Source organism: Desmodus rotundus, chromosome 8 (genome assembly GCF_022682495.2).
Source record: "Desmodus rotundus isolate HL8 chromosome 8, HLdesRot8A.1, whole genome shotgun sequence".
Taxonomy (NCBI): domain Eukaryota; kingdom Metazoa; phylum Chordata; class Mammalia; order Chiroptera; family Phyllostomidae; genus Desmodus; species Desmodus rotundus.
Genome location: NC_071394.1, coordinates 43667205 through 43695118, shown reverse-complemented (window position 1 = coordinate 43695118; position 27914 = coordinate 43667205). Strand labels below are relative to the sequence as shown.

Here is a 27914-nt window from a genome sequence, read left to right as displayed (position 1 = left end):
CTAGGATAGGTTTGAAAGAGTAATGATCTAGTCTTATTGGTTCATCCACATGGGCAACCCTCAACCTGCATCTCACAGATCTAAGCCTTTTGGATGTTAGGAGTTATTCTGTAAAAATGGGTTCAGTGGACCAACAAAAGGCTAGGAACATGATTTGAAAAAGATAAAGAAAAAAAGCTTAATACAGAACTTCTCAGTCTTCGATATGCCAGTATGCACTGGGAACCTCCAAGGTGAGATGACGTTGTTATTATATGCTGCACTCCCCAAATTCGTTTGACCAGTGGTAACCACACCTTGACCTGAGCTCATGGTCTCACAATAGCAGTCTGGATGGGTCTCGACTGCAGCTGTGGCACCTAAAGGGAGAGCTAAAGGGGGGCAAAAATGCCAAGACTGGGAAGAAGTCATTTACTCCTTTACTAGCTTACTAGGTTTTTTAATACATAGGATAGAAATAATCAAATTGTTCCTCCGTGAGAGCCTAGTAGAGATCAACACACTATTACAAAGGCTTAGACAATAAAAACTTTTAGCTAAGCCTAGTGTATGGTATAATAAGGAGCCCTTCTCAGCATAAACCCGTATCACCAGAGAGACCAAATGGGTGTTGAGTTTCAGAGTATCCTTGAGATAAGGGAGCATCCTTTGTGCAATGATGTGCCCATTATTTGGTATATAATTGATCTTCGAACAATGTATGGGTTGGGGCGCCAACCTCCTAAGCAGTCAAAAGCCTTCATGTTAACTTTTGACTCGCCCAAACCTTATCTACAGTCACCCCTCAGTGTCCATGGGGGATTGGTTCTAAATCTACATAGATGCCAATATCCATGGCTGCTCAATATAAAATGACATAGCTTAATGCACACAATTGGCCCTCTGGAATCACAGATTCCTAGCCAAGGATCGAAAACACTGCTTTCAATCTATGGTTCCTGAATCTGAGGATGCAAAACTCAGGGATGCAGAGGAAGGACTAAATAGTTATTGAAAAAATCTGCATATAAGTGGACCCACACAGTTCAGCTCATGTTGTTCAAGGGCCAACTGGGTATGTTTGTACATTTCAGCAGCTTCACACATTTTGCCTCTAGTGTTTTGTTCCCGTTAACTGTGAGCTACATGTCTGCTTGAGTAATTGTTTCTCCTTTGGTGTTAACCGAAGAACATGTGCTATTTCACTTGCATCTCATCAAGCTCTTCAAATATTAGAGTTTTAGGAGTCTTGGTATTTCTACGGAAAAAAAGCAAGTGTATTCCCATTAGCTATATTTGCCAATGTGTTAGTTATTAATATAAACTATTTTCAAATGAAATATTTTATGACCATTCTTTTTTTTTTTTAACTCAGAAGGATGCAAGCATGTCATGGCTGGTGACTCATAACCATAACCTCCACTCAGGACACCATTGCCTTTGACACCAGCCCAAGAAGCTGATTGGCCCACAGGAGCCCTATCCACACCTCATGATCCAGACCTGAAGCCAAACACAGGCCCAGACAATCTGATTTGCTCCAGATGCGCAGTCTTCTGAGCTGGGTCTTAGCAATGACAGTGTTGCATGGTGGGGCAGCAGGGTGGGTACCAATGTCCATGCGGGAATAGAGGGTGCCGGTGTCCATGGTTCTAACTTAATCAGCCCTCATACAGTGCTTACTGTACACCACTATCCCAAGCCCTTCCAGTCACTACCTCTTTTAATAATTTTCTCCATTTTTCAGACAGGGAAACTTAGGCACCGAGTAGGTAAAGAACGGCCTGTGATCACAGAATTAGCGAGCTAAGACCTGGGGTATAAACTGAGACACAGTTTGGCTCTAGAGACCATGCTTTTAACCATGCTGTGGTGGGCTCGAGTTTCTGTTGTCTTTCCCAAACCTGGCTTTTCAATTCCTGAATTCCATGAATACTCCAACATCCTACTAAATTTTTGTTGTTGATTAAACAAGCCAGAAGCGGTTTCTATTTCTTGGAAGGAAAAGAAACCTAACAGAGGAGAAAGCACTCCTCTCCTTTCACACTGATATTTCCTCTATAAGCCCTACTTGAATGACATCACCATCAGTTTCCACAGTCAATGCCATAGTTCTACGGTGCAGAAGTAATGTGCGCTGGCAGAGATGTGGTAAGGGATGAGACAGAGAAGCCCTCCAGAACATCCCAGCATGGCCCTGGCCAGGTAGCTCAGCTGGTTAGGGGGTTGTCCCCATATGCCAAGGTTGTGGGTTTGATCCCCAGGAAGGGCACAAGGGCACATACAAGGATCCACCAATGCATGCACAAATAAATGGAATAACAAGTCAATCTCTCTCCCCACTTCCCTCTCTCTAAAATCAATCAATCATTATAAAATTGACTTTGGAAAAAGAAAAGACGAGCCTGGTACAATGCAGGCTTGCATGCTCTTGCTGTCAACTGCTAAAGCTATGAATGACCTTTTGGAGCTTCCCTGTCAAAGTCTGCGACAGAGCAGAGTAAGGGTGTCCCATCTTTCACCCATCCCCTCTGAAGTGTGCACCACAGTTAAGCTAAATGCATCCCTGGGCACTATCTTTCAGAGCAAAAGGTGCTTCTTTCCCTCAGGCCCTCAAAGACAATTCCTTTGTCCAAACACTTTCATTTTACGTTTAATCTAACATTTATTGAGCACGTACAAAATTGAGCATTTTCCTGAGTGCTTTACCATATTGCTTCCAGTAATCCCCACGAAAATCAAACAAGATTTGACAGATGAGGCAAACTGAGGCAGCAAGGAAGTGCGCAGTTAGGATCAAGCGCGAGCAGCTGGCCCTAGAGCTGACGTGTCGATGCAACTCCTGGTGGGTAAAGACCGCCAGGAAAACAAGCTGACAAACATAAATTGTAATCCTGATAAAAATGGTTGATAATTGTGCAACCCAAATTATCCTATTTAATGAAGCTGAAGAGAATTGCTCATTTAGGATACAATTAACAAGAAAATTAAGCATTGGCCTTCAAGCCAGAAAAGAGAGTGAATCACGTGCCCCTTCAAGCAGTGGAGGGAGTCTGATTTTCCAGAGTGACGGCACTCTTCAGGGAAACCCAGCAGGGTCTGGGCAAACCCAAAATGGACGGTAGATTAATTAAAAGGAAAAACGACAATAAGTTCTGGGGGAGGAGTGATTGTTACTGAGGATACCATGTCCTGATTGCATCTCAGGATCTAACCAATTCTGTCCTCAGCGCTTTTGGCGACCATCAACATCTAGGTAAAAAGCGTATTTTCTGCAACAGGCTATTACTCTCCACACTAGTAATAGGAAACGTAAGTGCAATCTGTGACTTTAAAAATTGTTCCAAAGAAACATGCTTGACAATACTCATCCTTGCTCCAAATTCCCTTGTTTTGTGAGAGAGTTTTATCTCTAGCAAGGAATTAATCTTTAAAAAGCTCCAGTAACACATTGATGTTACAAACACACACTTGTAGAGAGAGTGTATCTTGGGGTCGTAGGGAAGGTTAATATTCTTTCAGACTGTAATCAATGGGAGCAGCATGATGTACAGAATCTCTCCACGCTGTCAAGCAGCCCCAGCGTATCACTGTGTGCATCTCGGCGCTGGCTGGGCTGCTGGCAGGATGGAGATGCCGTGGTCCTCCTTACACTGGTTGTACCTGGCAGGCCTCGCTGGGTCTGTGCAAAGATAAAATGAGAAGTCCCTGGGCAACTGCAGGCTATCTGTCTCTGCTACACATGCTGCTGGCTGTAACTCTGTAGTTTCTGTAGAAATAGATGTTTTTTGAAAAGGAATGAAAGCAAGGCGAAGAGTGACAAGCAGAGGCTGCACCTGAGAAGGAAGCTCAAACACAGGGGCCCAAGTCTAGAAAAAATTCTGATGGGTGAGTTGCTGACGAGTTGACAGACACCCAGAAGGCAGCCACATCACGTCTCCATGTTTTGGTCAATGTACATGAATGTTCGCTATAGGTAGAAATATATCAGTATTTTCAAAACTGGAAATACCATAATATTTCACAGATTCTTCTCTTTCTTATATTGGCACAGGGTGTCTGTCTGTTTTGGCAGCCTACAAACTATTCATATCCAAAGATTTCAAAATGAATTTTTGCTTTTCAAATCACACGTACATTGTTTTTTGCTGTGGGAGGCAAACTCCTTGTTTCTCTTGCATAGATTCAGGGTCAATTATACTCCATCTTCGTCTGAACTTACTGGAAGAATCTTTAGCATCAGCCTTCTATAGAGAATAGTGGTTACTCTCTCTCATGAAAAAAAAAATTCACATCCTAATCAATTATTTTACGGAAGCTCCAAAGAACTCTGTACTAAGCAAAAGTTGCATTTTAAGGTTTAAGCATGACACAAGTTTTTTCTCTTTCTTTTAGTGTAGTTTTCATACAACATCACATTAGTTTCAGGTATACAACACCGTAACTCTACACCCATAAGCTCCAGCAGAGTTGTTATGATATTATTCACTGTTGCCCTATGCTGTGCACTATAACCTGTGACGTTTTTATTACCAGACTTTTCTGAAGTCAACTAAATAGAACTCTCATCATTAAATTGGCTCAATTTTTTTTTTTTTACCTCAATTCTCTTTTTTTACCAGCCTATTTAAGTTTAAAGATGAAGGTGATAGAAATGTAAAGAAATTACCTTTCTTTACCTGTGACTGTGTTTATTTTTTCACTTTGTTGTCAGCTTGGTTGCATATGGAATATATGTTCATTATACAAGATCCCATCGATGTGAGTTAGCACGGGCTCTCCCCACACAGCTAAGTTAAAAAGAGTGAGAAAACAGGGAGCGTGGGAGAAGGTGGGACCACTGTCAGGGAAGGCTCGGCGGTCACTGGGCTCAGGTAGGCGGGGAGAGGCCTGGAGGTGCAACCAAGACAGACAGCAGGAACTCAACTGACAGTCTGGAACCAAAAGCAGGAAGAGTCACCAACTTTGTTCCAGGGGTTGACAGAAAAGGACTTTCTAGCAAGCACTCCAGAAATTCTGTATCTGAGAGGTCTAGCAAATATACTGTTTTAACTGAGGGTAGATCTTATACAGGGAGATGGAGGTATGTGGCCAAGAGATTCTTATGGTTACATCCTCTTCAAGAGGCTCACTGACTTTGGTGAATATTAATGAAGTTCTACCAGGAATAGTGGAAAGAGGGCCCTGTCATGTAAGCACAGGATGTGCTAAGGCCCAGGCTAGGACTTTCGGGCCAGATGGGAAATGTCTTTCTTACCCACAGGTGCAAGTACAGCAAAGCTTTCCATGGAAAGATAATGAGTCTGTTTAAGACATGTTGAGGCCCAAGTTTCTTCTGAAACAACAGCAGTAAGACCAAGATGGGGTTCTAGGGCTGACTGAGCATCTCATTTTAGTCTTGCTACTCAGTGTTCAAGCCGCTGAATCAGGTCAAGGGCTGGACGGAGAGCTAACCTGAGTATCTGCCTCTAAATCTAAGATCACAAGCTTTTACTCTTCAGTCAATGATTTTGTCTTTTCATATAATTTGCATTCTCAATGTACTTGTAATAATTCTTCTGGGAAATTCTATTGTAGAATCTTCTGTGATGACCTAAGGGGAAAAGTATCTAACCACATTTTAGAATACCGAGATCAGCATTCCCCACTTGGCTGGGTGACCAGTTGCCATGGCAGCATAATATACGGTCTAAGTATAGACTTTGTGAAATGTTCTACTATGGAAAGTTTTCAAAAATGGAACACAGCCTATTGTAACCTACATCCACAAAATTTTCTTGTCGGTATTTATCAGGAGTTTCTAGAACCCTTAGCCAAATCTAGACTAGCCAGAAAGCAAGAGACTGGATTACTGGCCACGGCCTTCTTTCTTTGTCAGTCCTTCCCTGGAGACCATTGTGAACTTTTAATTTTTCGGTAATGTATAAGCTTTAGTACAGAGAAGTTTGCACTTCCAGAGGAAGCTCAGTCTAGGGGTATGGCGGTCCCTGAGAAGAGAAGGGCGCAGAGGTATAATCACTTGTTGTGATGAGGAAATTCAGATAAATCTGAACAAATTTGCAAAATGAGGGGGTGAATATAACAGATACACACAAACATGCCCATTTACATTAAGGAAAAGGATTAGTAAAGTTATATACCTATATTTAGATTGTAGCTTCACAAAGTTTCAGTTGTCGTTGTTTGTTTTAGTTTTAGAAAAGACTAAATACCCTAGGGTTCTTGCAAATTCTAAGTCCTTCTAGTAGAAAAGTCCTATTGTCTGGAATGCTGAAATTTTTTCCTGGCGTGACTGCCAATTCCTTCCTGCTAACCTCTACAGCTCGATGGTACAATTGTGTTACAGAAATAAGAGGATGCATGTGTAGGAAGGCTGTGCAATGTAAAACATACATTAAATCAGCTCTGGCCCGTGTAGCTCAATTGGTTGGAGCATGGACAGAAAGGTTATGGGTTCCATCCTCAGTTAGGGCACATAAGCAGATTGTGAGTTCAATCCCCCTCTGGGGCATGTACTGGAGGCAACAAATCAATGTTTCTCTCTCATACTGATGTTTTTATTCTCTCTCTCTCTCTCTCTCTCTCTCAAAAGAGTGAAGAAAATGTCCTCTGAAAGACTACTTCCTAATCTTCCCGAGATGACCTGAAACTCAGTTGTTTCAGAGAAAGCTGTTGGTTTCTCTCCCTTTTTGCCCTGATTTTCATGTCCATAGTGGTGACAGAACACTCTGGGAGAGCAACAGGCCTCTCCAGGGTGGGATGAAGCCCCTGCCTTGAAAACTGCCGGAGCTGAAAGTTCTTTATTACTTTCTGGCCACTTCAGTGAACTTCTTTCTCAGAGTCCGCCCCTCTCCTGCATCCCTGTGCCCTCCGTGTGTTGTACACCCTACATCTTGTGTACCGCACAGTGACCTCTGACACATCATTCACACCTCTGTCTGTCCTACCGGACGGTGGCAAAACAGACCTTACTTAAATTTTAAAATCTTTCATAACCAATAGCATCGTCATCAATGTCATCTGCCACTAACTTTTTAAAACTTCACCTGAGGAGTAATTGTTACAATAATGGAGGTACAGATCTAAGAGTACAGCATTTATTATTAATGCCAATTTATCCCCTAATGTGATTTTTTTTTAAATTTTATAAGCTAAATACCAATAAATAATTCCTTCATAATACAGGGGCTAGGGATTTATTTCCCAAAGCAAACACTTTCTATTTCAATTTCCCAAAACAAATGAGTACTCTGAGTTGCTGTTAATGGATCCCAAATTTCTTCCGATTTTTCTCTGAAGAGAGTGAGCTGCACACACTCAGTGGACTACATTGCCCTGCAAAGCAAAACAGTGATTGCAAACAACTCATCGTGTTTCCTTTTACTGTCACAATGCATAGTACTGACAATTTAAATCGAATTATATGTTGCTTGTAATTTATATAATTTATGTCAAAATACATAGTGGACGTAGGTACCGCTTATTAAGATCTCTTCACTCCTCTGGATCACACATATGGCTGAAGATGCAATATACTTAAAAGTGATCACCCCCAAAATAGAAAAATAAATGTGTTCATTTTATGTTGTAAAACTATGGTAAATGGGAGGAGAGAAATTAGACCCATCTCTTCCATGCTGATCATCATTTTCATCATGGAAAATATACTTTAGCATCTTGTACCTCCGTGACTGATCTGCTTGCTTGAATGAATCCTTACCAACAGGTAAAATATCATTTCGATTACTTTGTGCCATTTCAAAACCGAGGTGACTTACTCAGTAATGAGATAGAGTAAAAAGCAGTTGTTTTTAGTGGGTTTTTCCTGGGGCAGGGAATCATTTTAATTTACTTGTCCCAGATGCCACATTTCATCTAGTTGGTATTCCCTCCGTTACCGGGCCTGTTCTCCCCTTACTCAATAAATATGGAAATCTATTCCTCGTCCAGTTTGAACATTGTAATTTTTATAGCAGTTTTACTCTTTCTGACAAGCATATTTCCACTCTCCTTTCAGTCCTGGGGAATGTGAAAAAATGCACTCTTCCCCGAAAATACTTTGCATATATAAAATATATTTCAGGGCCCAAATTTTCTACATGTATTGTTTAATTAGTCTTTATAAGAAGGCCTTACAGTGTTCTCCCACATGAAGAGGCTGAGCGGAAATTGAGAGTATGCAGTGACTTGGGAAGGTCTGGTGGGGTCAAGTCCAGTTTTTAAGTCCAGTTTCAAGAGTCTTCCCTCCTAGAGTCTCCTTTGTGAAGAGCATCCAGCTCCCATCTCAGAATCATCAAGGTTCTAGTTGTGCACACATATTAGATTATAATCATCGTTCTTTCTTTAATTTGCCTTCCTGGAAAAAGGTGGGGTATAACAACAACAACAACAAAACAACAAAAAGCAAACAAGTAAAAGTAATTTAATAATGAAAGAAAAACTTAATCATACCAATGCCCCTTTCCTTTAACTTTAATCTATTTCTTTGTGTCCTTTGATGCTAGTTTCCTTTTCCTATACCTACTTAAGAAAAAGATTAATGAAAAATATTTATTTTAGAGTAAAATTACCACTACATTTACTCCCATTAGAAAACTATTCTTTGTTTAATGAAAACGACAATGATGAAATAGTCATACCAATTTCCTTTGAGAAGACCATGGTACTTGAGTCTGAGTGGATGAGGTGTTTGGGGGATTTTAACGGAAGGCTCAGGCAGTTAGGACCTGACAGCCCCTTTCAGCCTCTGCCATGGAGACCTGCCCGCAGAGCCCTCTTTCAAACTCGCATAGCTGTGGTGGTTGATTTCCTACCTAAGTATTTTTAGAAATGCACCACGATATGAAACACGCATCTTCAGACTAGTAGCCAGAACCAGGCTGACTGATCCCTCTGTCGGCACACTCTGAAAGAGGCCTTAGAGAAATGCAAAGGTAAGACTATCTCTGATGCAAAATAAACCTAAAGGAGACACAGGCTCTTCCCTCCTCTCCTCCAAACACTCACAGGTAGAACTCTGAAAGCTGCAGGAGTCCATGAAAAAGTCAGTATCCACAAGCAGATTTGATCAGAATTGTAATAAGTGGAGGGCTGCTTTGAGAGTTACCACTGAGAGGGGAGCTGCTTAGTGAAAAGAAACAAGCAAGACTAAAGCCAGGCCAGAGGCCAGCGGATTAAGACATGAACCAACAGTTCAGGTTGAACAATCTGTGGACCCAATTTAAGTGCATGGGTGTCTGGGGACTATGACTTTGATGAGTCTTTCACTTTCTGAAGACTTTCACTAGGCCGCAAGGCTTCAGAATCACAGATTCCTGTCCCATCCAACTGGAACAACTACATTCATCAGCCTGCCAAGGTCAGAAGGACGTCAGAGTCAATGACTTAGTTATGCCCCTGCTCCACTTAAGGTTCTGTTTGCAGGTCATTATTTGACAAGATCATGCAAAGCAGAGAGGGTGTCTAAAAATAAAGGTTCAGTCACACCCAACAGATAATCAAACTAATATTTTACGGGTTCTTACTTTTGACCCTGCATAAAGTATACATTTAAAATATACATGCAATTTATAATGGCATTATCAACTTGGAAATTGTTTACTCTTAGACTATTAATATATGAGTGCTGATACTATAACATCAGATATAATATCTTGGTCATATTAATGTTAGATCATCAATGGTGAATATGTTAAAATATAATTTAATATGAGGAAGAGAATTAGCTTTGGTTCAATAAAAATACATGGCAAGGTTTGAAAAATGTTTTGGTTATTAATTGGTAGCACACTGAAATGTGTCTGGTTCCCCAACAACAAAGGTCACTTCACCAAAGTTCACTGCCTGCAAGGTGCTGTTCATGGAATAATCGATCCAGAAAGTTTCCTTAGTTTCAATAAGAAATTCCGAAGGTTGAGCTTGATATCAAACACTATGACAGTCTGAGTGCAGAAAAATGACGTGAATTCCCTAAAGCCCCTGAGTTCTTCCAACAGGGCACATTCCAGTATCACCAGTTACTAATTCATTTTATTAATTTAGTTCAATCTGTTGCTTCCCGTTGCTACCAAATGTTTTGTTTGGCATCATGTTTATAATCAAAATGTTTGCTTTAAAATTAAAACATTTGTTTTGGTGGCTTAAGTCTCTAGGAGCAGCTGAGCCTTCCCAGTAACTGAAAAGAAACTAAATTCAAATCGCTATAGAGAATTTCTGCAACTCTCATTGGTAACCAGGCTAGCATGAAGGCAGAACAAAATAGTTTTGCTTTTGAGGTCGCAGACATGATTGAAAATAACTAATTTAAAGACAATCCCAGTGGCCAGTTCATTAAAAATGAACCCGATGAAGATGTCCCAAAACAAATAAAGATGGAATTATTTAATCTTAGGAACATCAGTCAATAATTTCAGGAAGAGACAAGAAATTAAAGCACCAGAAAAAGGAAGTTAAGTCCCTGCATGGGATAGCAAGTGAAAAGAGAAAGGAAACTAAGAGGTAAAGTAGACCAAGGTTCTGAAAGCAAAAAACAGGAATTGAAAGGCTCGTCAAGCCTATTGTGGAAATACTGTAGACCCTGAAGGAGAAAGTACAAAAAGGCGTGGAGCTGTGGAGTCAGTGACTGCCCAGGACAAATTCTGATGTAAAATACACACATTGAGGTTTGATCGCTTTGAGATAAGGATGCTGGTATGGAGGGTATGTGTGAAAGAGATGGATTCATGAGTTTCTGCAGCCGAACTGTTCTCGTCCATGTGTGATGAAGACAGGCAGAGCGAATCACTGGGGGCAAAAGCACCCCAGATCTAACACTATACATATTAGAATATATATAGCAATATATACTAGAATATATATTGCTATATATAGGAATATATATTTCATATATATATATATATATATATGAAAGAAGTACCCTGGCTGGTATGGCTCAGTGGATTGAGTGCCAGCCTGTGAACTAAAGGGTCACTGGTTTGATTCCCACTTGGGGCACATGACTGAGTTGTGGGCCAAGTCCCCAGCCGGGGGAGCATGAGAGGCAACCACACATTAATGTTTCTCTCCCTCTTTCTCCTTCCCTTCCCCTCTCTCTAAAAATAAATAAAATCTTTAAAAAGGAAGAAAGAAAGAGGTATGGATAGCTATCAAGCCCAGAAATCAAGACAGAAAGACTAAGGGAAATTATGAATCTGGATATTTAGTTGAAATATATACCATATATACACACACACAATTGAGTATGCTTTGAAAATATGTCCTGTCTTTATAGGAAGAAGAATTTGATCTAAAAAGATACACAGGGTAAAAGTGTAGGAAATCTTACCAAGGAAATGAAAAGAATGGATGTGTATACTCAGTTCTTACAGATAATAGCTGCGGGGGTTATAAAATAAAGCTAAATCAAATTGATTGGCAGCGAGGGAGAAGTGATATTAAAGAGAAAGTGATAAGAAAGGAAAATCATGTCTATGGTGATACACTATAGAAATAATAAAGTAATTATAGTGAAGACACTATGGGAATACCCAGCATGTATAAAGGAGGTGCTAGGGACTACATGAATATTATTTAAAGTTCATTGGGAAAATGAGCTGGATGCTATAGAAAAATGAAATGAGGTACTATCTTATCTGCTGGATTTATAACTGAGCCAAAGTTTTGCATTATAAATATCTTTTAGATTAACCCATAGTAAAAGAATTTCTTGTTTAGACATACAGTCCTCACTTAACATCATGAACGGGTTCTTGGAAACTGACATTTTTAAACAGAATGGCATAAAAAGAAGCCAAATTGACTCTAGGCTAATTGATATAAACAAGAGTTAAGCTCCTAAGACATATTTATAGTCACAAAACATCAGCAAACTTCTAAAGACCCAAAGCACTTCTAATATTAAACACTGAAATAAATGCACATACACTTAGATAAATAAAAACAAGTAAGATCATCATTTTCCAACACAATCATTCCAGCTCAGTGTCCCAGGTGATGGGAGCTTCTCCCGGCAGCTCAGGGCACAAGGTAGGACCCACCCCAGACCGGATGCCCTTCCATTGCTGGGCCACTCACACCCACACTCACCCAGATGGGCACAATGGGGACACACCAACTAACCTCCCATGCACATCTTTGGGATGTAGGAGGAAGCCAGGGTACCAGGAGAAAACCCACACAGGCGTGGGGACAAAGTGCAAACCCCACACAGTCAGTGGCCCTGCCGGGAATATATTTTCTTTCACCCACGTCAACGTTCGATATAATGAAACAACATGGAATTAAGCAATATTATTTGAGGGCCTGCTGTACTCAGTTCAGCTGGAGAATCTTTTAATTCCACTCCAGGTCTGTATAATTAACTTAATTCAAATTATTCAGCATTGTTACTTAGTAGGGAACTTGCTCTGGATCACTGTTCCTTGACCATTTTAGGGTACCTGTCTACGGAAATCGAGAGACAACATTTCTGTAATGTTTGCCATTTGTATACTGACAGTGTATGAGTAATCAGAAATATACATGCACACACAAAAGAGATCACAACGCCACTGCAAAGGAAATTTTCTTTTTGTCACATATCACTACTCTCATAATAATAATTCAGGACACAGAGGAAAATACTGAAATAACTCAAGAAACTAAATTCAAATCAGGCAATTCAATTATAAAATGAGATAAAATTTCTTATCTCATTTAGGTGTGTCTTTCTGTCTCTCCTTGTACTAATCCATCTAGATTCTGTAAACTAGAAAGAGAATATGGACTCATAACAGAACTAGGATAGAAGCTTAGTGCAGTTGGCAATTATTGCAGTCTCTGACATAGCAACAATCTCTGTGACAGTCTCTCAGCAGAAACGGGTCGGCTAAACATCTGCAAGACCTAAGGTCGTTCTGTATCTGCCTCAGTTTATTCACCTCCCACATGACATAAAGGACTTTCCCAGGTTCCTTGTGTTAGAGAGAGTTTCAAGGTTAAACCTTTCAGGTGTAGACTATGATGCTCATACATCAAAGAAACAGCAAGACTCATCTGACAGTTGTTTCTGTCTTTTCTAGTTCAATATTAGTCGTTTTCTTGACATAAATACTGCAAAATATTTGTGGTTCAATTTCCCACACTTCTACCAAACCCATAGCTCCCCTCCCAGCTTAAATAATTGCACTCAGAAACAGGCAAACATCTGATAATAGGAAAACTGACTCCAGGAACTCACTGCAGTCAATCACTAGTTATGATGGCACTGGAACTGACAGGACTGAATGGAATTGAGAACGCGGTATTCTGTGCCTTACTCAGTTATGTGATCGTGCGAGGACGCTAATAAGTTTCAGATGTGAGTTTTAATGGGCAGTCTGAGTCTGATGATAAAAATATGGACCTCTAGAGATAGGGACCTGTTAATAGAACAAAAAAGAGATTAGAGAGTACTATTCTTTTCAGTAACTTTGGTCTGTTTTTTGGGAAATAGCTGTAAGGCCAGTCAGATGACAAAATAATATGTGTTGCAAAGACACACACATAAACACACCTCCCTAATCAGATTAAGAGGCACTGGGAATGAGAAGTAATAAAATACTCATAGTAGAATTATTAAGCCTCATGAATAAGTGGGTTTTGACAACTTTCCCTTTATCAATGTAAATATCTCTCCATTGTCAAGGACAATGGTACAATTTAAAATACTAGAATATTTTATTTAAAAATGGGGGCACATAATAAATGAAAACTCCAATATTTTAAAATGTCTTAACCATTTAATATGTATGTAATATTATCAAGTGAATAAAAAATATAATGCTTTTTAAGATTTTATTTTTATTTATCTTTAGAGAGAGGGGAAGCGAGGGAGAAAGAGAGGGAGAGAAACATTGATGTGAGAGAGAAACATCGACCAGTTGCTTCTCACACATGCTCCAACCCAGGACCGAAACTGCAACCCAGGCACGCGCTCCAATAGGGAATCGAACCGGTGACCTTTTGCTTTGCGGGAAGACGCACAACCAGCTGAGCCATCCTGGTCATGGCAGTGCTTTTCTTTTGTTTGATAAGTAAGACGACAGTAAATGGGCAATAAAGTAAATGTTATGAAATAGCCTTTCTCACCTGGAATAAGCCAGTCATGAACGTTAAGCTGTTTTGTGGTAGAATAGAGACACTCCAAGTTCAAGTCAACTAAAGCCATTTCTTGATGTTCTTAAAATTGTTGGAAATGGCGTCTCAGGTGAATGAAAAGAAATACATAGATGTCTACAAATGCTGACAAGGAAAATTTCATTTCCTTATATTTAAGTCCATGTGTTATTGTTTTTGAATTAACTTGAGGCTTCTGAGCTATTTACATTTTGATAACTGACCTTTGCTTTCATCTTCTTTAACAAATAAATGGCTTTGATTCATCTTAAAAAACAAAGATCAAACCAAATTTCAAAATATTTTTACAGATTTACACTCTTTCATGCAAATAATTACACTGTTAGTTATTAGATAACAAAAATTATTTTAGTATCTCAGTATTTTTTAAAATGACAACTTATGTCGTTATTATTTTCAATGCCTTTTTTTCCTGTTTGGTTACTACATTGAGTTAAGTTATATTCATTGAATTGTTTTCAAATCTAACTGAATAAAATCTTGTGCTACCATGGCTTGTCAGCCAAGAAGTTTTCCACACGTTGCTTTTACTCTCTTCTCACCTGAGTCTGGCCTATGCACAAAGATCTATTAGCAATACGATTTTAATGAGTGACACAAGGAAGAGGGAGCTTACTGTCTTTATTCAAGTTCAGAATTCATGACGATTATGGAAAAGTACAACACAAGGTTTTTTCCAACAGTGAAAGGCATAAAAGAGATGGGGGAAAAAAAAAGAATGAATGAATGTTCAGGTTTTCGGATGTTAAATGATTGAAACAGTTTCTATTTAAATGCAAATTTGACTTTTTAAAAGATGGGACTACCAGTAACTGCACCCTAAATGGTAAAATGAAAATCAATTTGAAATATGGAATGAATAAAGTATATGTGGACTTTCTGGGAATAATTTTTTATTATGAAAACCCTGATGCATTTTCCTTTGCTCAATCCATCTTGGACTTTGGACAGCTATGTCTAGGATGAAATGCAAACATTTTTTAATTTGTTTAAGCACAAACATGGTCGGCTCACTAGAAGCCTCCTTGTTCATTCAAATCAGATTTCACAAAATAATCATCAATAGTGCGATGTAGGGAAAGTACAAGACCTAATATAAGACTTTAAGCATAGCATTCTAATGACTGGTAGTCACTACGTGTTTTTTACGATGTTGGGAAAATCACTTTTAAGAAATGGAAATCACTACATTCTATTGATTCCAGAACAGAATCTTCAGACATAAGTCAGCAGAGTTGACACTTTCAAATACATAAAATGTGACATCTGCTCTTACAAATGCACTATACAGGCTGTAAATCATCAAGGAGAAAAACAGTTCAATGTCATTTCAGCCACTGTAAGCTATGGTTTACAACTAAGAGATAAAAATAGTCACACTGTCTCTGTGACATCTAAACCACTTTTCTATTGCAGTAGTCCATGTTCTAATTTATCTTTGTGGTTGAATAACGCACAATCAATTGTAAGCAACTAGTGTAGTTTGATTCCAGTCAACTGCAATTTTCTGTAGCTTTATCTTTTCCCCACTGAGGCGATAGTGTGTTGAGGTAATATCCACAACACACTATCTCAATTTTTGTGGTTGCCGAAGTATGTCAAGCTTTTAGGTATCATTCGAAGGACTAACCTATGACATTAATCCACACGTGAAACATATTTAAAATGCAATATAGACATTAGTACTGGTATGCATTGTAATAATTAAAGACCTACAATACACTGGAAAAGAAGTTTTTTATTAGGCTTAAAATAAGATCAAGAAAGAGCATGACCTTTGTATAAGATTCCAGGTCCCACCACTATTTAACAATGAAAGTTTACGCAAATTATTTAACCTCTAGGGTAAAATCAGGTAGTTCCTCTGAAAAATGGGATAAAAAATCCTGAGGCAGTTTTAAAGACTAAGCGAGATAATCTAAATACCAATACAGTGCCTGACATATACACTAGGCAACGTGGGAAATAGTGGCTATTATTATTAATGTCAGGTTATTTTTTGTTATTATCATTGCTCGCATAATAAAACTGAACACTTTTTGGTGGCTATAGTAAATAGCAATGTTTGTGCACTTATTTCAGTATTGAAAGCAATCCAGCATAGTAGCCTATTCCTGGAATATGTGATCATATTTTGATTTTGGTTTGCAAATAATACTAATATTTAAAAATGTTCAGAAATTTATTTTGTTTAATCTTAACATGAAAATGTAACTTTCATAAGTGGGTTTTAAAAATTCTATAATGAAAATGACTACAGCCCTTGCTGGGTAGCTCCGTTTGTACAAGCATCATCCCCAATTGCCAAGGTTGTGGGTTCGATCCCCAGTCAGGGCACATAGAAGAATCAACCAATGGATGCGTAAATAAGTGGAACAACAAATCAATGTCTCTTTGTCTCTCTCCTTTCTTCTCTCTCTCTAAAATCAATAAATAAAGATTAAGAAATAGCAAGTGACTACAGCAAGTATTACAACCTAGCTATTATGTATTTGAGACATATTCAACAGGCCTTAAAGGAAGGTTATACTTTCTATAAATTAACAATTGCTGGCAAATGGTATCCTATACATATTAATTAAAATTTTATCACATTTTTGCACTTGTTAAATAATAACATTAACATCTGGGAAAAGTAAGAATTATTACAACAAAATATAGCTAAATAGTTTTCCAGTAAAATTTGCTACATAAACAGCAACATAATCACCAAATTTCTATGACTGTTTTTTTTTTTTTTAATGAGCACAAAATAAGGAGAAAAGACCTGCTAATCAAGCTGGGCTTTGGAATGACAGACGTGTTCATTGACAGCCTTCTTGGAACTGAAACACAGTGCCTTTTCTGTTTCTCCACAGTACGGCAGTGAGGCTCCAAGCCCAACCTCCTGGTGCCCACGGCCCCTTGGCTACTGTTGAAAGGGAACTGCTGTCCTGGGTGGATTTAAAGCTATTCGTTTAGCAGTTCCGATGCATTTTCCCCCTCAAATCTTTTTACCAGGAAAGCAGCACACCCCAGGGTGTGTGCTTGTCAGACCTTTATAGGTAGAGCCTTTGGCTGCCCTCCCTGCCTCAGTTTGCCAAATGTGCACAGTCATTGTCTAAAGCTCTCCCAGTCATATGCTTTTGCTTAGGGAGACATTTTGCATGGATTCCAGACCTTCTAATGTTTGAATAAGCAGGTAATGCATTTCACTTTCATTTGTCAGAAAACAAATGTTCTCTGAACATTCATGTTTCAATTCATTGTGCCCTGGCTGCTTTTCTTTAGTGGGGGAAAAAATCAAAAACCATTTTACATATAACTCCGAAGCCTCTGTGCTTTGCACATATATGAGGGAACATCCACTGTGGAATTGCTGAGGAAGAGTAACAGTTTCAGAAAAACCAGATGCTGTTTCACTAACTCACTGGGTCCTAACGCTGGCTTTTAAAATAATACTGTGCCCCATGGATTCCCTTACTCATTTGGCAAAGTAACCGCTGTGCTACTGTGATGGCCATTTTCACTGGAAGAAGGAAAGGGATGTAGGGAAGACGACAAAGTTGTGTTTAGGTGTACGCTTATATCTTTTTGATCTGAGTCCTGTAATTCTATCCCCGTTCTCAAAGGCCCAAGATTGCAAGCTTATCAATGACAGGTATGTCATCTTTCCTATACTTGATATTTCTCCCAAAGGACCTAGTGTGTGTATATCTTACCCTCTAGTAACATTTATTAAATATTGACTTAATAACAGCTACCTTCCTTCAAACATAGTATCTAACTTTGGGCTTAGGTATACCACTGGCTTTTAATTCTTGAAATACTTAACTTTACGTAGCTAATTGCAATTAGTTAACCAAAGTTCAGAATGAATGGGATACTTTTGTGCATAGGCCTCCCTCCAGATCAAACCAATAACTTTGAGGGAAAAAAAACAACTCCACTTAAGGACAGGTATTTCAGCTGTGTCGTCTCATGCTTAAGTTCCAGCTTCTCGGTGAACCCTCCTTCCTAACTCTAGAAGGCACAGCTGATTGCAGGCATGAGCTTAGTACACACTTGCTGTCGGATTGAATCACATTGGAACTGGGCAGCAAAATCCTGAACTACGGAGGTTCAGAAAAGCTAGACATCCCTGAGCAAACCACCCTGCGCCTGACAACTGTGCGTTTCCAGCCCCGCGCCTTCTCCCAGCGCTCACAAAATGAACCACTTCCCAGATGCTCTTGGAGAGCTCAGGAATCCCCACTGCTCTGCTGGAGAGTATGGAGTTGTCCTAATTTTTTTCAATTGCTACTTTTTTTTGGTCATATTCTGTCATTTGACACAGTTCAATTAAATTCTTTCTTGAAAAATTAATTTAACCTACTGGAAATGTCTAAATTGGTAGAAAAAAAAGAGAAATGATACATATCAACGGCAGTTTACAAACTTTTCAGTAGAAGGTAACACGTGTAATTTTTAATGTGGTACATGGGGCTGGTTCTTCACTAGTTCCCAGAGTCTGAGAACAAAAGCACATACAAAGGTGTGAATTAAGGACCCTGTTCACAGGAAGTATGAAGGGAATTGAAACGTTCAGTTGGAGATAGAAATCGGTGAACACCACTGAATAATGATATCTGATTAATGCAATGAATGGGTTTACAACCAAGTCACAGTTTCAGAAGGAAGGAAATCTATTGTTGAAAGCACAATGGAATCTCCTCCAATTCTTTCTCGAATACTGTGGGTAATATCGATCAATGGATCAATCAATCAATAAAAGTGGAGCTGACAGTTTTTGGCAAACTTGATTAATCATTCTGCCCATGAAACTGTATCACATGCTGGCATATATAAATATTGTTTAAAGATATTAAACTACATAGCTAGTAACAATGGTAATATATGCGATAATAGCCTTTTTGAAGTTTATCAAAGAAGGCCGAAGGTTCTCAGCTATACCACTGATATCCTAATTGAGGCAAAAATTTCTTTCTTAAAAAGATACCCTTTGTGATAGCATGGATGGAACTGGAGAGCATTATGCTAAGTGAAATAAGCCAGGTGGTGAGGGACAAATACCATAGGATCACACCTTTAACTGGAACATAATCAACAAAAGAAAAAAGCAAACAAAATATAACCAGAGACATTGAAATTAAGAACAATGTAACAATAGCCAGAGGGGAGTGGGGAGGGGATAGTGGGGAGAGGGGTCTATAGGAGCTACTATAAAGGACACATGGACAAAATCAAGGTGGAGGGTGGAGGTGGGGGAGGGAGGTGAGATTGGCTGGGGTGGGGTGGAGGGATGGGGAGAAAATGCACACAACTGTAATTGAATAACAATAAATTTTTAAAAAAAATAAAAAAAATTAAAAAAGATCCTAGTTACTTTCAATTTAGCATTTTTCCTACGTACTTATCTTTTACCTGCTTCACTTCCAGTGAATTTGAATTTGAACTCATGATTGTTTGGATGTTCAAAATAGAGCGAATATACTACACATTTCTTTATAGATTAAAATTATTTCTTTATACTCTTTGTCTTTTTCGTCCAATGAGAGGAGCTTTAATTGGAGGGATTTTCATTTCCTCAGGTCAATTGGTAAAAGACTGGTTAAATTATCTAAGTATTTGTTTCAGTGAGGGGCTATGCTGTACCGAGATTTACAAGTTGTTTAATTATCCACACTTTGAGGCTAATTTAGTGGTAGAAGGAAATATCTTAAAGAAAATGTACAGGTTTAAATTGCTGCCTGTGTGACAAGATTGTTAATGGATAAATGGATAAGTAGGAAACAGTGGGAATTCCACTGAATGAACCTGCCTTTTAGTAAAGGAAAAAAAACTGTGTTAACTCACACCAGGCCCTGGCAGAGGGACTGTGGGCCGCTGATTTGTTTATATCTGCTGGGCCTGCCCCAAGCCTTGAAAGGACTAGCGTCCTCGTGACAGGCCCCTGTCCAGATTGGTGCTTCTTCATCGGAAGGTGGAGCCTTCTAAACAGAAACACTTTTAACCCCGTGACCAAGAGCCATTATTGCTCTAAAGATGACATGACATTGAACGACCTGTCATATTCTGCAGAATTCAATGGAAATGAGAGAAATGTCTCAGTGTGGTGGCCACCTAAAGGTGGACACATTTCTCATGGTGGCTGTCTTACAACATTTCCCTTGGAAATCTCACGGGCAAATCACCCTGTCAGGTGTAGGGATGGCTGCAAATATGGCCACTAGTAAGTTGATTGCTTGACAGAATTTGGTGCATTACAAATATTCAGTTTGCTTCACTTAAAGCTACAAAGAACGCTTTTTCTTGGGGGGAGGGGCATAAAGGGAGGGGTGGGGCCAGAAAGATTTCAGTTGCTTTTGGCTTAAATTTTGTTTAATTTTTCTTCCCTCCCTCCCTACCATCTTTGTTTCCCTCCTCCCTTTTTTCTTTCCTTTCTTTCCTCTCTCCTTCCTGCCTTTATTCATTCTTGCCTTCCTTTTTTCCTTTTATTTCTTAGTGAGCACCCACTCTCATCTCTCATCTTGTACTGTCTTCTCTTTTCCTCTCCACCCCTTTCAACCTCCCACGCTCTACCTGCTCTTTCTTCTTTACTTCTCTAAAGGTAGAGGGTTTTCTTTTAGATCCTTTCCTTCTCCACCACAAGCATGGGTCACTATTTCAGAGTAACCAAATAAAAAGTGACCAACTCCCATTTTTGTAGCTTTTGCTGCCATTTAATCTCATGGGAGTACAGCATCGTAACAGCAACAGAAAAGAAGTAAACAAGAAAGATGCAAATAAAAAATGTATTAAGAACTCCAACCAGCTGCCAGTAACTTGTAATCCGGATTTGGAATAAACACAGAAGAAAAATAGGATGTTTTCTTTAAATGTGGAGCTTTAGTTTGATTTGGAAGATTGGAGAGATACAGAAGTTCTATCAAAATTACTCTTGATTTTTAAAATGATCTTCAAAGTTTATCTCTAACATTCACAATCGTGTAGAATTTGTGAGCGCTGGCTCTTGTGCTGGGTCTGCATTCACTTTTGGGTTCTTCCACGTAAGTCGTTACAAAAACAAAATCACTTGCACTCATTACTTAAAGTCTGGAAGCCTGAGTTTTCTCATGGATAAAATGAGCAGACAGAGAGTACTTCATCAAAAGATTGTTGCAAATATTAAATGCCATAGTACAAATAAAATGCGTAGTAAGTTGCCTTACACTTAAAAAGCTGGTCACAGATGTCAGCGATTCTTAGGACCATTATTATTACTACATTTTAAAAGACTGCCATGGAAGAATTTAAACATTCGAAGAGATAGTTAAAGTATTTTGGGTGGGGAGCGACTGATATTAAAATATTGCATATAATTTGAAGAAGGAAGAAGCTAACCAAAACTGAAATGTAAAATTTGGGAAGGTTTTATTTAGTTACCTGCCGTAATCATAGTGCAAAAGGTTAGGATGGGATTGTGATAACCTGATAATTGTATGAGGTTATGGCAGCCGTTTAACCTTTCTGAATCTCGGGCCTCAAAGCTCTCTCCGACACTACTGGGATAATAATGCCAATGGCATGGAGTTATTGCGAAGGTCAAATATAAAAATGTACTTGACAATGCTTTATAATGAGCCTACTCTATCATCTCCATTAGATGCATTAAGGGAATGCAAGTGTATTTCTCCTAAAGTCACACCCCTATTAAAAACAAATGAAAGTAAATGAAAGTTAAATGAGAGGACTGGTAGGGTTTTTGACAAAGGATCGTTGTTCATGTCACCTCCACTGGCCTCCCTGATAAAGTCCAGGTGGCCAGTATGTTTGCCCATTTGCATGGTTGAATCACGGGCTTAACAATCATTGATAGTAAGAAAGGGTGTTTCTCATCACTGCTTTTTGAAATGAAATAAAGCCAGCACCTCTGGGAAAAGAAGTTTGCCTGGATAAAGGAAGAACTCATGGAAAAACCATGAAGCTAATTTCAAATACATTGTATTTTAGATCCCCTTTCACTTGCCTCATGGACATGTCAGTGTTGACAATTACACATAATTTATCTAAAGAACATAAAGATACAGGTAGTAGCTGGACATTATTTAACAAAAGCCAAGGTAACAAAGAGACCAAGGATTAGCCTGCTACCAATGTGATTTCAATCCATCAAAAACTCTTTCTCTTGGAGGAAATCCTATTTATTTCTATTCTATCTTCTAAGCACAATGAACAGCTTTGCCTTGTGGGATCCCTGCCCTCCAAGGAAGCAGCCTGAACCAAGAAAGTCTGCTGAAAACAGCCTCAGTTGCCCAGCAGAAACCACTGCCCCCGGCACACCTTCTCTCATTGAAAAGCTCTGGGAAGGGACAGAGAAGGATTTTTGTTTGTGTGTATTTTTTAAGAGAGCCTAAACCTTCTATGCATGGCAGCCTGGGCTGATAAAACCCAGTAAATCCTTCTTCAAGTGTCCTGAAATATCTGTATTTGTTCATCATATCTTTCTTTCAAACCTGTTTCTTTGGGCTGCAGAGTGAAAATAGCCATCACTTATTGTCTGGAACTTTGACTGGGGTATTTAACCTCTCCCCTCTCCTCCTGTCCGTTTCCCAATTGATAAGGTGAGAATAAGAATAATAATAGTAATGCCACCTGCCTTTTGGGTTTCACTTGAAGATTAAGTGAAAGCTCTGGTCCCGTTGCGTGGTACCCAGTAATAACCCAGATATCGTAGCTTCTCTCCCGCCACCTCCACTCTGGGGCCTACTTACCTGCTTTCTCTTGTAAACAGTGATTCAACAGACAACCCAATGCCACTCCTTAAAGGAACCGGTGCTCTGCACATGACGGGGACAAAAATGCTCCATAGAGGAATTCACTAACTGTCAGGCTGAGGTCTGACACAGAAATTTAACGGTGGATGATGTTAATGCCATCGTGGCCCGATTCTAGCAGTCAACTCGTTCCTGGGTCAGCTAAAGCCACCTCGGCGCTCTAGACCCTCCTCCTCAGCACCACCCCGGGCCTCCTCTCCACAAAACGCAACCAATCTTTCTTTTCTTTAATGTGGTTATTGTAAAAATGCATAAATGACCTAGAATCCTACTGTAAAATTAGAAATTTAAGGTGAATTAAACCAATAAACAATCTGATATTTGGACTAAAGACAACTGGAAGCCCTTTGGCTATTAATTATTTAGAACCAGAGTCTGACTCCATGTTTGGAGAAGGGTTGGGGGTCACCCAAGAAATGGGCATTTCAGCAATAAGTTTGGGCACACTGGGAATATTGGTCAGGGGTGTGAGGAAGAAGTCACTGGGCAAGCGAGGCCTCGGGTAGTGGGATATTTAGGAGGATGATTTAAGAGACGTTGGCACCCCATACAAGAAGGAACACACGCCTACAGAGAACTTAACCTGGGCTGACAAGAGGCTTCAAGGTCGACCACAGATCTCCCATGAAATAACCTCTTTTATTGAAAAAAATTAATATTCAATTTAAAGTCAAAACCGGATATTATTTTCATTCTAGAAAAGACTTTTGGAGTTATAATGAATGGAATAGGATTAGGAAATTAATTCATATGCCTTTTATCTTTCATTAATAAACTAGTGATCGTGATCACAGCACATTTTTTAAAGAATCATCTTCTTGCAAATACCTCACTTTCTTTTTGAACTCAAAAAGTATTGAATCATAAGGCGATAAGGGCTGACTGTCTCTCAGCTCTACCCAGCAGGCAATGAAACACGAGAGTGAAATGACTAGTCCAAGTGTGCTCAGCTGGCTGGAAGAGACCAGCAGAGACCTCTGGTTCCCAGGCAGTGTGCTCTTGCTGCACCCACATCTGTTCCCACAGGCGAAAAAAAATACCCTAAAATAAACTGAGTCAGGAAACATTGGTGACAGAGAAATTAAACTTGTGGTTAATACTGTGATATAGAGTCCTTTATAATATGCTGGCAATTCTATTCCTGTTGAGTTTGAAGCTTACAACTAACAGCTCATGTTTACGTATTGCTGCGTGCAACTGTGGGCGCTGCAACATTTTCTCAATTCTAGGATATCCGGCAGGCCACGCAGTGAGCTTATACCATACCATAGGCTTGCTATTGTTTATTGCATAGCACACCCTCTGCTCCCAGAACACCGCCCCTGTCCTGGGTCTTAGAGCCTAATAGAACTTAATGTTAAGCATCATCCTACCCTGGATTTCATTACACAGAACCACCATCAAGTATACAATGTACCGCAGTCATAAAATCTTAAGCAGGAGGTTTCAGACTTTGTTAAAGAAATCATTCCATAATTTAAAATTCTGCAGGTTTGAAGTTCTTAACTCTCAGATCAGCTTGCGTGAGGCATAACTACTTGTGTGCGAAGGATACTCTGCCCCCAGTTTTTCCCATCTGAACTTAACTGTGTTTAGAAACCTTTTTATTTAATTCAATTTAGTTAAGTAAACAGAGCAAGAAAAATGAAGTCATGTTGTTTCCTTCCGTTTATTTTGATTAGAAAATTAAGAAGCATTTTATAAAATAACCGTGTGTCTCTTTTGAGGGCAAGTATAACACTAAAACACCTTGCCAAATCCTGTAGGAGTCTTTTTCTAACACCCATTATCCTAAAGTGACTAGTACCATCGATTACACGGTTTTATTACAGGGAGTTGTAGGGAAAGGAAGGAAACTGTCATTGTTTTAGAAAAGAAACTGTAATTATCCAGCATATTTAGAGAGTGCTATTTATTAAGTATTAACATATAAAACTATTATTGGTATATTGAAAACAAGACTTTTGTACAATAGTGAAGTTGACAATATGTTATTATTCTGTGGGGTGCATAAGAAATTAAGGAATTCAGGAAAAAGAAAAAAAAACAATGATGAGAGTAGCTAAAGCTTTGCTTCTCAAAAGTTCCTTTAAATCCAGATGCTATCAAAAGGTTAATAGTGGACGTCTCCTTGTAACACCATCAAATTCACTTTATTCCTCATCTCTGATCATCTGAAATTTTCTTGTCATCTATTTTCATACTGAGAGTTGAGATGTTTTTTATTCCCCAAGTCTCTGGAAGGGAGGAGGAATCAAAGCGTATGTTGCTATGTAGAATCTACACTGTAGCTTAGAACTGGAAACGCTTCCTATCACTCGACAAAGCAATCCAAATTCAAGCCACTGTTATGTCAAAACTTGTGAGGACGAGAAAGAAAAATATACTGATGGAAATGCTGATGACCCGCTCAAAGCTTAAGTATCTTTGTTGCAAGGACAGTGACAAATAGAGAGCAGTTAAGAGTCATCCGGAGTACCGAAATTTTGTGGCACTACTGTATTTATTTTTAGCATTTATTATTATTCATTGGATACTCCTAGAAGAATGCTGGTGTGAATTATGCATAGCGGAATGGAATAGGGGGACGGTGTTTATAACTCTAAATTTACAAACACGAGAGAAATTAGTAATACTATAGTTATCAAAGGAAACAGGTCTAATTAAAGAAATAACTGTTACAAAACCATATGCAGCTCCAACCAGAAAAAGACAATTCAAATTTAATGAATGCCTTTAATATTAATTACAGAATTCTTAACAATACATTGAGAAAGCTCTCCTGGAGAATTCAGCTCACTGTTTAACAGTTTCTGACTAATTTTATTAACCTGTACATCTGAGAGGATCAACCCCCTCTGGGTTTAATTAGAAGAAAATTCAATTTAAATCTAAATGTCAACAGTGGTTACTAATTATGGCAGGGGCCTGGACGGGACAGCAACTCTGTAATCAGGCAGGTTCCCTGGCAACAATTAACACTTTCTTTCTGAGTTAGGAGTGCGTTAGGATATTTTAAAATAAATACGATTCAGCATGGGACACTGCTAATATCATGAGCCCCTACTGCTAGGCGCAGACATGCAGAAGAGGATGCCAAATTAAATTACAGAGATTTCTCAAACATATAGCTGAATAATAAGCAGCTACAAAACTAGGTCAGGGTCGAGGAGCTAGAGCTGAACGCCCCTCCCCCAACATGCAAAATAAATATACCCACTATCTCTGAATAGAACTCATTCTTTTGTTATGCCCTTTGTCAAGAATACATTATTGCAAAATGATATTTATTTCCACAATCTTCACAGCTGTGAGCATGACTGAATTAATCTTTCTTGAACTGATTTCATTTGCAATTTCATGATTATGATTATAAAATGTAAATTTATTACTTAAAAAAGAAATTATTATAAAAGACAGATAAAAAAAGACAGTTCTTTATCTATTGGTTTGCTTTGCTCAATACTAATGAAATAAATAGCTGACTAACCCTGAAATAAAAACAAACAGTATAAAAATGATTGCAAAAATATGAAATGAAAGCTATAAAGACAATTAAAAAATCAACTCTTTTAATGGAACACATACAGTGATTATGTGGCTCAGAGAGGTACCAGGACATGCAAATTTTTTCACAGTTCAGTCATTTGAGATTTTTCTATAGCTGCCATTCTTTAAATGTTCGCATCGAAGATAATACAGAAAAGACCTGGGTACTACTAATCTTTTTATTTCCCCCCCAGCTTTTAGTTTATGCTCTTAAAAGATAATCTCTAACAGGCCCATTTTCAGACTGTTTAATATTGATGGCCTAAATAGTAAATTAGTTTTTTAAAATCCCTATTTCTAAGTCTTCAATTTTTAGTGGAATTCAGTCACTAAATTGGTCTCCTCTTCTTGACATATATTGGTTCCCATGATCAATATTTAAGTCCCTACTGTGTGCAAAGGATATACACAAGCATTCTAAGACAGGCCCTGTTGGGTTCGTTGTTGCAGGTTAAAATAATAAAGTCAGGTTTTGTTTTTGTTTTTGTTTTTGTAATAACCAGAGCAAAATAAACCATTTATTTTATGCAATAACTTTGTTTACACAACTCACTTTTCCTCATTTTTTTAAAGATATCAATTTAATTTTCCCCATTTAAAATTGCACCTCATAAATACAGACAAACACAATTAGGATACATTGTGTTAAATATATTCAAGTGTCAAATGTCTATTCCCAGAAAGACCACTGATGATAACTATGGCTCAACTAAAAAATAAATGGCAATAAATGGTTCTATAAGCACTTCTGCTCACAATAGAAGCAATCACATCTTTAAATAAATATTAACACGTAAAGCTGCTGTTTATCGCGTCAACTCAATCAGTGGAGATCATGTTTCTACGCTAGGAGTGCATCGGTTAGCTTTCTGCATTTGCTCACAATCACAAAGCAAACGCAAGCACTGTCGAAAGGCATTTATTGTATTCAATTGGTCCAAACTAGCTGCAGAGGAAAAGGCTGTTTAAAGCTTATGTAACAAAATAAGCTATGTATATATGAATAAATTATTTTTTCCTCTATGATTCCTATCCATTTGCTTTGCCAGTCTAAGATTCTGAGTTTTCAATAACATATTTCTACTTATGACTTTTATAGCTTTGTAGAGTGTGAGTCTGGAGGAGCTTTCAGTTCATTCTCCCAATCCAAATATTATCTATCACCTCCTCTAGCGTGAAGGTTAATAACTCTTGGCTGAAGATGTCTATATTGCTTCTTTACTGTTCACAGCCATAGACACTTCCTCCGGGAGGGAAGGCGTCCTGCCTCCTTGAAGGGTCTGCGTCTCACCTCTGGGAGGCATGCTACCTCCACCAGGCTGCTACCACGGGACAGTGTGCCTAGTCTCACCAGGCAATTATGAGGCTGGTGTTACTACATTGTGCAAGGAAACCCTTACTCGGCTGTAATACACATATGCTGCTTGGCATTGTCAG

At 38.8% G+C, this 27914-nt stretch overlaps 1 protein-coding gene across 3 annotated transcripts in view; it reads right to left on the bottom strand.

Annotated features, from left to right (window-relative positions):
• Positions 1 to 27914, bottom strand: part of TOX (thymocyte selection associated high mobility group box) — a 304021-nt gene that overhangs the window by 175462 nt on the left and 100645 nt on the right. Inside the window, exon 1 of one of the 3 annotated variants that reach the window (XM_045181718.3) lies at positions 22866 to 22916. The exons of the other annotated variants lie outside the window; for them this stretch is intronic. The gene's annotated coding sequence lies outside the window, so the exon portion shown is untranslated. Of the gene's footprint in view, positions 1 to 22865; positions 22917 to 27914 lie in introns of those variants that run through there. 3 annotated transcript variants of the gene reach the window in all.